Source organism: Scyliorhinus canicula, chromosome 18 (assembly GCF_902713615.1).
Source record: "Scyliorhinus canicula chromosome 18, sScyCan1.1, whole genome shotgun sequence".
In the NCBI taxonomy this organism is placed as follows: Eukaryota; Metazoa; Chordata; class Chondrichthyes; order Carcharhiniformes; family Scyliorhinidae; genus Scyliorhinus; species Scyliorhinus canicula.
The window spans coordinates 13,063,777-13,076,235 of NC_052163.1; the positions used below are offsets into that span (position 1 = coordinate 13,063,777).

At 46.0% G+C, this 12,459-nt stretch overlaps 1 protein-coding gene across 1 annotated transcript in view; it reads left to right on the forward strand.

Moving 5' to 3' along the window:
- The window catches only part of aatkb (apoptosis-associated tyrosine kinase b), a 332,408-nt gene that overhangs the window by 83,613 nt on the left and 236,336 nt on the right, over positions 1 to 12,459 (forward strand). The gene's annotated exons all lie outside the window — the stretch shown is intronic.

The window sequence follows — 12,459 nt, forward strand, 5'->3', positions numbered from 1 at the left end:
CGCTCCAGCACGGCCAGTGCCATCTTGTTGGCTGGGATGAGTGTGTGGGGGGATTGTAATGTGTATATGTGGCTGCAGCTTGTCAGCCTCTTGTGTGTTAATCACGGACCCGGCAGATCCCGCACCACTTCTCATTGGAATCGACTGTGCTTCACGTGGTGCCGTTGCTTGCACCGCAACAGTTGCTGAATCGATCCAGGTTCAACGCCAGTTTTGCTGTCGTGAAAGTCCATGAATTCTGCGTCGGTGTCAACACTTAATCTCAGAAACAGAGAATCCCACCCCTTTTCTCTTCACTTCTGTCGTCAAAATCTGATTCAAGCTTGCTTCAAATTTTCCTGACATCGCTAATTGTCATTGTATTTATGAATATATGAATTAGGAGCAGAAGTGGCCATTCGGCCCATCGAGCCTGCTCCATCATCCAGCAGGACCTTAGCTGATTTGTTTGTGTTGAGTTTCACATTCGCCACCTACCCCGAGGATCTTTGATTCCCTCGCCCAACATGAATCAACCCATCTCTTCCTGAAAAATACTCGGTGATCTCGCAGAGTTCCAAAGTCGCACAACCCTCAGCGAGAAAATATTTCTCCTCACCTCTGCCCGAAAAGGACGACTTCTAATTTTAAGCCAGTGCTCCCTAGTTCTGAAGTCACCCACAAGAGGAAACATCCTTCCCACATCCACCTTGTCAATACCATTCCGGATCTTATATATTCAATCAAGTCACCCCTCACTTTTCTAAACTCCAGTGGAACCAAACCCAGTCTCTCCAACCTATCCTCATAAGACAACCTGCTCATTCCAGGTATCAATCTAGTAAACCTCCTCTGAACCACGTCAAATGCAGTTACACCCTTCCTTAAATAAGGAGACCAAACCTTCACATAGTATTCGGGATGTGGGGCGCGATTCTCCCAAAAAATAACAAAAGTGTCATTTGGGCGATTTTGGCAGGTTATTTCCTGCTGGATTTACCCATTTTTGGGCCTTGGGGAGTTTCTCCCTGGTCTGGACCACACTTAGAAATGTTTTCCTCAGTGGCGAGCTGAACTTGCCGACGAGACTGGCTTCTCCGAGATAGGGGCACCGTTTTGAAAGGGTGTCCCGATCTCTAAGTGAACTTGAGGGTCCCTCTCAACTCCGTGCATGTACAATGCCACCCCTTGCAGACATGGGCATTACCCACCCCCCTCCCCCCCCCCCACCCCCCACAAAGTGTGCACACCCTGCCATGGGGTCGCTGAGTGGCCCCTTTCAGGACATCCCAGCACCACCCCCCCCTCTTTTGGGACCCCCTTCTTCACCCCCTCAACCTTTATGAAGCCCGTTCATGCCCCCCTTCAACACATTACCCTTCATAACCCCCCCTTCATAACCCCCCTTCATCCCCCCTTTCATGGGCATGGCGCTCCTCAGGCCCCGATCTTTGACACCCAAGTAATGCCCTTTCCAGTGCCAACTGAGCACCCTGACCATGCAAGGTTGGCAATTCCAGGGTGCCAGGTGGAGTGCCAGGGTACTGCCCTGTCCCTAGCCACCCGGGGGTGCTTCTCCCAAAGTGACCATCAGACCTGGTTTCCGCTTGTGGAGACCAGCACTAACCGGCACCCTGGTGAGACCTCACCAGTGCAATCAGTGACCGTGGCGCAGGGCGAATGTGGCCTGAAGTAGGCCGTGCGTATTTAGGACCATAGAATCCCTACAGTGCAGAAGGAGGCCATTTGGCCTATTGAGTTGCCACTAACCCTGGACCCACTGCCCCGCCCTATCCCGTAACCTGACAAATATTATCTTTACAAAATTGGCTCTAAATTTACATGAATATAAAGGCTCATTTAAATATAATTATCTGGACCATGCCCAGTGAGGGTGATTCGCGCACAGCCTAATTTGGGCCTCTCCTGGTGTAACGAGATTGGTAAATTTGTGCCTATGGTTTCACCAATGCCCTGTAATGTAGCAACCATACCTTAATGTTCAATTCCTCTCATAATAAAGGATAGCATTCATTAGCTTTCTTAATTAATTACTGCATCTGCATACAAACCTTTGTGACCCATGCACAAGAACACCTAGATCCCTCTACACCGCAGCATTCTCCATTTAAGTATTGTTTCCAGTAATAAAGCTTAAACCCTGTTTCAGTTCCTTGTCGGTTTTACTGAATTTTAGTGCTGTTTCAGATGCAAACGGATTTTTTTCTCCCTGCGCACCCCCTCCCATGACCCCGATATTGCACCACAAACCAGCAAACCTGTAAAAACCCTGATTTTTAGACAGTTGATCAAAGAAAGACTTGCATTTATACAGCGCTGTTCATGGCCATCAGACTACCGAGGAGAATTTTCAGCCAATGAGGTACTTTTGAAGTGTAGTCACTGTTGGAGTGCAGGAAATGCAGCAGTTAATTCATGCACTGCGAGACCCCACTAACGGCAATGTGATCATTAGCAGACCATCTATTTTTGTGATGTTGGTTGAGGGATGATGTGTTGTGCAGGGCACCTGGGATAATTCCCCTATTCTTCTTTGGAACAGTGCCACAGGAGCTTTTCCATCCACCGGAAAGGGCAAATGGGCCTTGATTTGAGATCTCGCCTGAGGGACAACACCTCTGACACAGCAACACTCCCTCGGTAGATGTTTGTGCTCAGAACCTGGATTGGGAGTTCAACCCATAGCCTTGTGATGACACCTATTTTAATCATTCCCAGTAATTGTGGCTGCTGGTTATCCAGACATATCTTCCTTCACGGTGTGCTCCGGAAAATATGACACACTGTGGTTCTCCCGAAACACGCAATCAACATTGTACTTCACCAACCCGCTGAGTATTACCCCGATTCCAAAATGTGATTTAGGTGTATGGTATGGATGTGAGACGATAATCTTTATTGTCACAAGTAGGCTAATATTAACACTGCAATGAAGCTACTGTGAAAATCCCCTAGTCACCACATTCCGGCGCCTGTTCGGGTACACTGAGGGAGAATTCAGATTGTCCAAATTACCTAACAGCACATCCTTTCGGGAATTGTGGGAGGAAACCGGAGCACCCGCAGGAAACCCACGCAGACATGCAGAGAATGCGCAAACTCCACACACAGTGACCCAAGCCGGGAATCGAACCTGGGACCCTTGAGCTGTGAAGCCATAGTGCTAACCACTGTGCTACCGTGCTGCCCAGTGTGTAATGTGTACCCTGGCCCAGAGAGGTGAACACGGAGCACCAGGACTATAATCTGATTTGCCTGGCATTATTCCATTGGGTCTCGAGGATACATAGGTGAACAAACTATGCAAAGCAATTACCACAAAGTCTGACAAAATCTACGGGGCAGCAGTTATTTTCCTTTTAAATATGGGCAAAAATATTGGTCCAGAGGCCACCTTTAAAATCTCCATTTAATCTTATCTTGCCCTTTCAGTGAACTTCAGCTGACTCTCGTAGCAACACATGTTCATTATCCATGAATCTGATTATGTTCTGCACTTGTGCTTTGTGATGGTCAGAAAAACACGTTATTTCACTCCCGTGTTCTTTAAATATTATCAGTTCCAGCCTTGGGTAACTGTGCGGAGTTTGCACATTATCCCTGTGTCTGGGTTTCCTCTGGGTTTCCTCCCACGGTCTAAAAATGTGCAGGTTAGGGGGATTGACCACGCTAAATTGCCCCTTAGTGTCCAACGGTTAGGTGGTGTTACAGGGTTAAGGGGATAGGGTGAGGGAGAGGGGCCTAGGTCGGGTGCTCTTTCAGAGGGTTGGTGTAGACCCGATGGGCCGAATGGTCTCCTTCTGCACTGTAGGGATTCTATGATTCCAGCGAAACTCCTCCGAGCTTCCTGAGCAACTTGTGCAGTTTTTCTAGCGGGCGGTAAGAGCGTGAATGTTTCTTGGTCAGCTGTACTTCAGAAAGCTACGGCAAACCACTGCACTACTTTGCCATGCAAGTTCAATGCCCTCTGAAGACATTGTACCTGAAGTGGAGGAGGACGCTATGTGGATCGTAACAAGGCAAAAGACAAAGGTACTAATACGGGAAATGATAAACAGACCATGAGAGGAAGGGGCAGAGGGTACAAATCGAAGAGTAAATCAGCAGATAATTCTAAATGCAACAAAAATTATAAAGGAGCAAAACTAAAGGCTGTGTATCTAAATGCACAGAGCATTCAATTTTTAAAAATAGCTTTAGAGTACCCAATTCTTTTTTTTTTCAATTAAAGGGCAATTCAGCGTGACCAATTCACCTACAAGGCACATCTTTTGGGATGTGGGGGTGAGATGCATGCAGTCATGGGGAGAATGTGCAAACTTCAGACAGTGAACCGGGGCCGGGATCAAACCCGGGTCCTCGGTGCCGTGGGGCAGCAGTGCTAACCACTGTGCCACCGTGCAGCCCGCATGGGGCATTCAAAATAAAAAAGATGAACTGATAATTCTACTGAAATTCATAAGTACCATCTGAAATCCATTATAGAGACATGGCTACAGAATGACATGGATTGAGACCTGAATATGGACGGAAGGACAGGAAGTTAGGAAAAGGTGGAAGGATCACTCTGTTACTAAATTGGTATAATAGAGAGGGATGAACATTTTTTAAATTATTTGTTTATGGATGTGGGCGTCGCTGGCTGGGGCCAGCATTTATTGCCCATCCCTGAGGGCATTTAAGAGTCAACCACATTGCTGTGGGTCTGGAGTCACAGGTAGACTAGGCCAGGTAAGGGCGACAGATTTCCCTCCCTAAAGGACATTAGCGAACCAGATGGGTTTTTACAATAACGAAAAATGGTTTCATGGTCACCTTTAGATTTTTAGTTCCAGATTTTTATTGAACTCAAATTTTACCATCTGCCATGGTGGGATTTGAAGCCAGGTCCCCAGAGAACTATCCTGGGTCTCTTGCCCAATGACAATACCACTATACCACTGCCTCCCCTAAGATCAGGAAATTATGAAGGCATAAAAGCGGAGCTAGTGAAAGTGGACGGTAAATGTGCGTAAGGGATAGGTCGATGGCTGTTCAGTGGCTGACATTTGAAGGGATATTTCGGAATACGCAGAACAGAAAGGAAAAAGGAAAATTCCAAGGGGAGGACCCGTCATCCATCGTTAACTAAAAAAGTTAAAGGCAGCATTAAGCTTAAAGAGAAACCATGGGCAGATTTCTGGTGCGGCACATCGGCGGGATGCTCCATTTCGCCGGCGGGTCAATGGGGTTTCCCATGGCGGGCAGCCCCACGCTGCCGGGAAACCCCCGGCTGCCAACAAAATGGAGAATCCCGACGGCGGAGAGTTCAGCCCCATATATTTATGCAAAGATCAATGGTACGTCAGAAAATTGGAAGGAATATAAAGAACAGCAAAGAATGACAAAAAATTGACAAGGAGGAAAAAATTAGACTACGATATAAAGCCAGCTAGTAATATAAATATGGAAGGTAAATGTTTCGATAGATACTTAAATAAGAAAAGAGTTGAAAAAGTTAACTTTGGCCCTGTAGAAAGTGTGTCTAGGGAATTGAAATGAAAATTTGAAAATCGCTTGTTGTCACAAGTAGGTTTCAATGAAGTTACTGTGAAAAGCCCCCAGTCTGGAAAGCAGGATTATGGCAGATGGATTGGACACTTCTTTTGCATCGGCCTTCATTATGGAGGGCACCAGCCACATCCCAGAAATAGCTGGAAATCAGGAAATGGAAGGGAGGGAGGAACTCGGGAAAATCACAATCACCAGGGGAATGGTATTGAGCAAATTGTTGGCACTGTGAGCTGCCAAATCCCCAGGCCCAGATGAACTTCACACTAAAGCCATGAAAGAAGTGGCTAATAAGATAGTTGATGCATTGTTTTTAATTTTCAAAAATTCCATTGATTTAGGGAAGGTTCTATTAGATTGGAAGAAAGTGTCGAACCCGAATGGGAGAGACAGCAGAAACACACAGGGAGGTAGAAATGAACAACTGGTTTATTACGGTATTTGCAAAGTAACAATACTACTACTACTATCGCCGAAGGGCCACTCTCAGGTCAGGGTTTTTATAAGGTCTAGTTTCCTCTTGTTAAGGGGAGACTCATCCCCAGTTACCAGGAGAGGTCATACTCAGCCGCGTAAGAGGGAAATCAAATGGAGGATAGTTCTTGGCCCCAAGGGGATCATAACACTGCCCCCGACCAAAGTCTGGAGAAACATCCATGTATTCAGGCTGAAGCCCTCTTGTCCACTTGGGAAGTGGACGGCAGTCTGGTGTTGACAGGGCGGGTCCGAGAGGTGTCAAACGCACCGGTGACTGACGTTTTCGGCTGGCATGGCGGGGGGGGGGGGGGGGGGCGACAATGCTGCCGGTGTTGAAGGCAGCTGGTTGACCATGGGGATAGGCAATAACGTGAGGTTGAAGCTACAGGCAGATCTGCCATGATCTTACTGAATGGCAGAGCTGGCTCGAGGGGCCGAATGGCCCCCTCCTGCTCCTCATTCATATGTTTGTAACGAAAGGTAACCAGGAAGACTATCCTTCCCATGGTATCTCTGGATGTTGAGTTTGCGCTTTGAGCAGGACTGTCTGGTGAGCGGTGGGTGGGCTAAAGGTGAGATACTTTCTGAAAGGAGTGGATGCCCTTACCTAACTGGATAGCTCTTTCAAGTCAGCGCATAATTGGGTAGCCTTTTCAGGAGCCATGATGGGCTGAATGGCCACACTCTGCACTTCATGACCCGAAGAGCGGAATTTGAGTCAATCTGGATAGATTTTGTTTTGAGCGTCTTGGTGGGCTGGACAATGAGAAGAACATGGCAAATGCGGAGAAAGGAACATTGTTTAAGTTTTTAAGGTAATGCAGAGAGGCTCGGCGCGGTGGCGAGGGACAGGTAGAAAGCGTGTGTCTGTAGGCAGGCAGATATTTAAGAGAGAGGAGGGAAGAGAGGCAGAAAGTGAAGGAGGGTGAGTGACCCAGGGGCCTGTCAACCCAGGCTGCTCCAGCAGACACCATGAAGAAGGAATAAGTTTATTTGTTCGTCTATTTCATCAGCAAATGTACTCAAAAGAAAGCAAGTGTGTTCGTGCATATCTATTTTGTGAATAAATCAAATGTAATTCTGTCCAATTGCAGGAACTCCTTTAATCTCTGAGAGTAGAAGGATAATCTTCTAGAATCTGATTAGCATTGGGTTATGCCGTCACATGAAAACGGCAGTACCAAAAAATGCAGTGCTAAAGTGGTGCCTTTTGTTTAGTTGAAGATGAAAACTCTTCAAAGTGCAACATCTGAAATTCTAAAGTGAAGGAAAAATGAACATCGCTGGTGTCTGATGTCGGGATGGGATTTCTGATCAAGCAGGAAAACTGAAATATTGCGGGAGTTTGCCCTTTATTTCTCCTGAGGATGTTGGTGTCTGTGGTAACTTGACCTCAAAAAGGTAGTCGAAAATATAACTTGATCTTCTTTAATGTACAAAACAAAGTTTAAAATACGGCGTGGACTCAAAAGCAGGAGCAGCTGGTTAAACATTGAAATAACAGTGAGAAAATAGAATTAGAACTAACAGCAGTTAAATACAAAAATACACAGGTAATGGCAACAGCGAATGACATCATGGCACTTACTGGTGACATCAGCAATGGATTTAAATGAGATGCATAATAATAACACTATCTCACACCCCCCCCCCCCCTTAAATCTTAATCCCCTTTAAAGACAGAAATACAATGAAACTAATGCCTTAAATATACATCAGTCGTTCAGAAGCTTAGCGGCTACACTGTAATCCTTGCAGTACAGTGGAGCCAATACTGTGGACAGGTCTGGCAAAAACTTGCCATAATAGTTTATCAAACCTACAAATGACCTGAATTCTGCCACATTCCTGGGGTCTGGAGCTTCCTTAGATTTAGATTTAGAACAGTACAGCACAGAACAGGCCCTTCGGCCCTCGATGTTGTGCCGAGCAATGATCACCCTACTCAAGCCCACGTATCCACCAGTAACTCTACAACCCCCATTAACCTTATTTATTTTTTTTCGGACACTAAGGGCAATTTAGCCTGGCCAATCCACCTAACCCGCACATCTTTGGACTGTGGGAGGAAACCGGAGCACCCGGAGGAAACCCACACACACACGGGGAGGACGTGCAGACTCCGCACAGACAGTGACCCAGCCGGGAATTGAACCTGGGACCCTGGAGCTGTGAAGCATTTATGCTAACCACCATGCTACCGTGCTGCCCTCAAATCGCTCGAACTTGCCCTTCCACAAGAGCCGAGCCTTGTGCAGTATTTCTGTGGCCTAGATACTCTCCCTCAGTGCCTCAAAGGTGCACTTAGTCCGCTTCAGATGCAGTCCCGCCTCTAAAAACTTATTAAAAACTCGATCCAGGTTGCTGTGGTGCTCCTTCTCAGTCTTTTAAAAAATAAATCTAGAGTACCCAATTATTTTTTTTCCCAATTAAGAGGCAATTTAACGTGGCCAATCCATCTACCCTGAAGCCTACTTGTGACAATAAGCGATTTTCATTCATTCATCTTTGGGTTGTGAGGGTGACGCCACATCTCCTTCGCAGTCTTACCCAAAATTAAAATGTCATCTGAATAGGCTGCAATATGAACATAGAACATAGAACATAGAACAGTACAGCACAGAACAGGCCCTTCGGCCCTCAATGTTGTGCCGAGCCATGATCACCCTACTCAAACCCACATATCCACCCTATACCCGTAACCCTTAACCTTACATTTTATTAGGACACTACGGGCAATTTAGCATGGCCAATCCACCTAACCTGCACAACTTTGGACTGTGGGAGGAAACCAGAGCCCCCAGAGGAAACCCACACACACACACGGGGAGGATGTGCAGACACCACACAGACAGTGACCAAAGCCGGGAATCGAACATGGGACTCTGGAGCTGTGAAGCATTTGTGCTAACCACTATGCTACCGTGCTGCCCAAATTCATCTTCTTTAATATGTAAAAACAATAAAGTTTAAAATACAGTATGGACTCAAAAACATCTTGTTAAACATCGAAATAACAGCAACTGAATAGAATTAGAACTGACGACAGTTAAATACGAATATACACCAGTAACAACAACAAATGACATCACAGCGCTTACTGATGGCATCAGCAATGGATTTAAAAGAAGAAGATGCATAATAATAACACTCTATAACAGTGCCGTTATTGCATAACATTAACACTCTATAACAGTGTCATTAATTGTCTCATTACCCTTGAGACCATTACAAGTTAATCATACGGCGTGGAACTGGAGAATGGATGGTGGGGTCTCTTCCTTGGAGGAGATTGCAGCAATCCAGCAGCTAACGTGGACATCTCTTGAAGCAAGTCCACAAATGAGCAGATTTGCTGATTTTGGTTTCTGAGAGTCGAGGTGGGATTGAAGTTTATGATTCCCAATTTGCAACATCAGCCCCACAATCAGCTGCCACGTCAATTAAGTTTGCCTGGATACAATTGCATAAGACGGTTAAAATGCTAAATTGAAACATAAATGCTGAAAATAGACAGCGGGTTGGTCAACAACTATATGGGATGAAGGCTGGTAATAACATTCTCGGAATGTATCTTTTTCACATTAATTAAGAGTAGTAATGGTTGAATTTTATTCCTTGGAGAACTCTTTGGCCAGCTCTCGACTTGAAACTCTATTTCTCTCTCATAGTTTTTACAGTGCAGAAGGGGGCCATTTGGCCCATTGAGTCTGCACCAGCCCTTGGAAAGAGCACCCTACTTAAGCCCACACCTCCACCCTATCCCTGTAACCCAACAACCCCACCTAACCTTTTTTGGACACTAAGGGGCAATTTAGCACGCCCAATCCACCTAACCTGCACATCTCTGGACTGTGGGAGGAAACCGGAGCGCCCGGAGGAAACCCACGCAGACAAGGGGAGAGCGTGCAGACTCCGCACAGACAGTGACCCAAGCCGGGAATCGAACCTGGGACCCTGGAACAACAGTGTGAGCCACCGTGCCAACCCTCTGCACAGATGCTGCCCCACCTACTGAGCTTTTCCGGCAAGATCTGATTTTATTTCAGCTTTCCACCGTATTTAGCAAGCTGATCTCTAACTTGCTCGGAGGGATAAATTATGAGGGCAGTTTGCATGGACAATTAAGGGGTGGGTGATCTAATGAAAGGGCCCAAGATGATTTAAGGATTTGATAGTGTAGATAGAAGGGAACTATTTCCTCTGGTGGGAGCATCCACAGGCACAACCTTAAAACTGTGAGGCTGAAGTCAGGAAGCACAAAGAGTCGTGAGAATCTGCGACTCTGTTCGCACACTGAAAAACTGCAATTGAAAGATTTTTGTGAAGCAAGGTTATTCGGCATTCCAGAATATGGAGTTAAGATACTGATCAGCTGTGATCTAACTTGAGTGCCAGAACCTCAGGGGCCTCTTCCTCTGGCAGATGGAGCTGAATGGCCTACCCTTGCTCTGATATTCCTGTGCACTGTGGTGAGTTATCGTTCTGTTTTGTCCTTTTGTCCTGGCTTCTCATTGTAGCCGGAAAATCGCCTGCCTCCTCCTCCCAACAAGATTAGTGCAACGCCGGCTGGTCTGAACAGACTGTCCTGTATCCTGCCTTGTTAGCTGTAAGATGGTTAATTCCTCTGCCCTCCCACCCCCCTCCCACCTCCCTGTAAGGCTACAGACTCCAAGTAACATGGTAGCCCAGCATGTTGTGTGTGTGCCAATTCTCCACTGACTTCCCAGTCTCTGCTCCTTTACTGCTGGGAGTTTATTGTTCCCCTGCCAGCAGTTTTCTCGTGAGCGATCAGAGGGTGAGCTAAAGGCCTCGTTTTGGTGGCCAGCTCTCGAGTTAAATTGTCGGCCTGATTGCCTGCATCTCCGTAGTTATCAAAGGGTGATGGCCATATAGAGAACAAAGAGGACACAATGCAGAATGAAAGTCTGAATTGCAGTTTTGGGACATGGTTCTGCACCGAGAGTCAAAGGCAGCAAATTGCACCTTTAACGTCACAAAGCGCTTCTCAGTAAAATTGTTGAACAGCATTTGACACCGGGCCGCGTGAAGAGACACGAGTTCAGGTGACCAAACGATTTTGTCAGTCATCCACCAGTTTGTTGGTTTCAAGCAGCTGCAGGTTTCAAACCTCTACTAATCTCAGGCTTGTGACTGGGATTTGAACTCTGGTCTGGAGCATGGGAATCCAGTCATCTGCCACACATCATTGTCGGACATGTCATAAGATTTTACCGCATTTCTTTAAAACTCGTTGCTACGAGAAGGCCCTTGTCTCCGTACTTAAATGAATTATTTATTCACCTCGTGAAGTGCGCACTTGAACATTGTGCAGTTTTACAGTTTCCAACCTTTTAACGCTAAATGCTATTTTGCGGCCTGACAGCGCTTTCTCATGCACTAACCCTGTCCAATGTACTTAATCTTTCACAAAAACGTGAAAGGCATAAATATTTTCTCCACAGTCCACTTCCAGTTTTACAATATGAATGTTCACCAACTGTGAGTCGATCGGTTAAAATGGCTTTGAACTTGGTTTACAATTTAAAAAAAACACACAAATTTCTGTTTGTCGAGTGTGGGATTCACTGGCGAGGCCAATATTTATAGCCCGTCTCTAATTGCTCTTGAGAAGCTGATGATGAGTTGCCTTCTTTAATCATTAAAATCCATGAGGTTTGGGGACACCCACAGTTCCGCTTGGGAGGGAGTTCCAGGGTTTTGACCCACTGACAGTTATGATGCGAGTGTCCCTTTAAGAAAGGTTTTGTTTTTAACCACATGGTTTGTAGCACGGCTTCAGTGGGGGAGTTTAGTGTTTTGGTTTCCGTTTCGGTTTGGACTGCAGAAGAGAAGCAGTGTTTCCCTGTTTTCTCTGTTTTTATTTTAAAGCAGTTCCGGCGAACTGAAAGCACGTTGGGTGAGGCAAACTGTCTCGATAACTTTAAAGATAGAGTTGCTTTCCGGAAGGAGTTTTGAATCTCCTGGTTGGAGGCTGGACCAGAATCTCAGGGAAAGGACCAGTCCCATTCAAGTGAGATTACAGTGTGCTGGGCCAGGCCCTTGAAAGGGGTTTTGGTTTATTGGATTTCGTATTGAATTGGAACAGCTAAGGGGATTCATTAACAGTTATATACACAGATTACTGGAGCTTTGTGTGTTTTTTCATGTTTGTAATTGAGAACAACTTCTTGCTAAGTGTTTAATATATGTTAACTACATTCTTATAATAAACTTTGTTTTGATAACAGCGCCTAGGGACTCTGATGAATCACACCTGAAGTGAAGGCGCTTGTGCTCACCCGAGCCAAATTCAACATAAAGGTTATAGGTCAGATGAGCTTCATAATACACTTTGGAGTTTGTACAGGGGCTGGTTCAGCACACAGGGCTAAATAGCTGGCTTTTAAAGCAGACCAAGGCAGGCCAGCA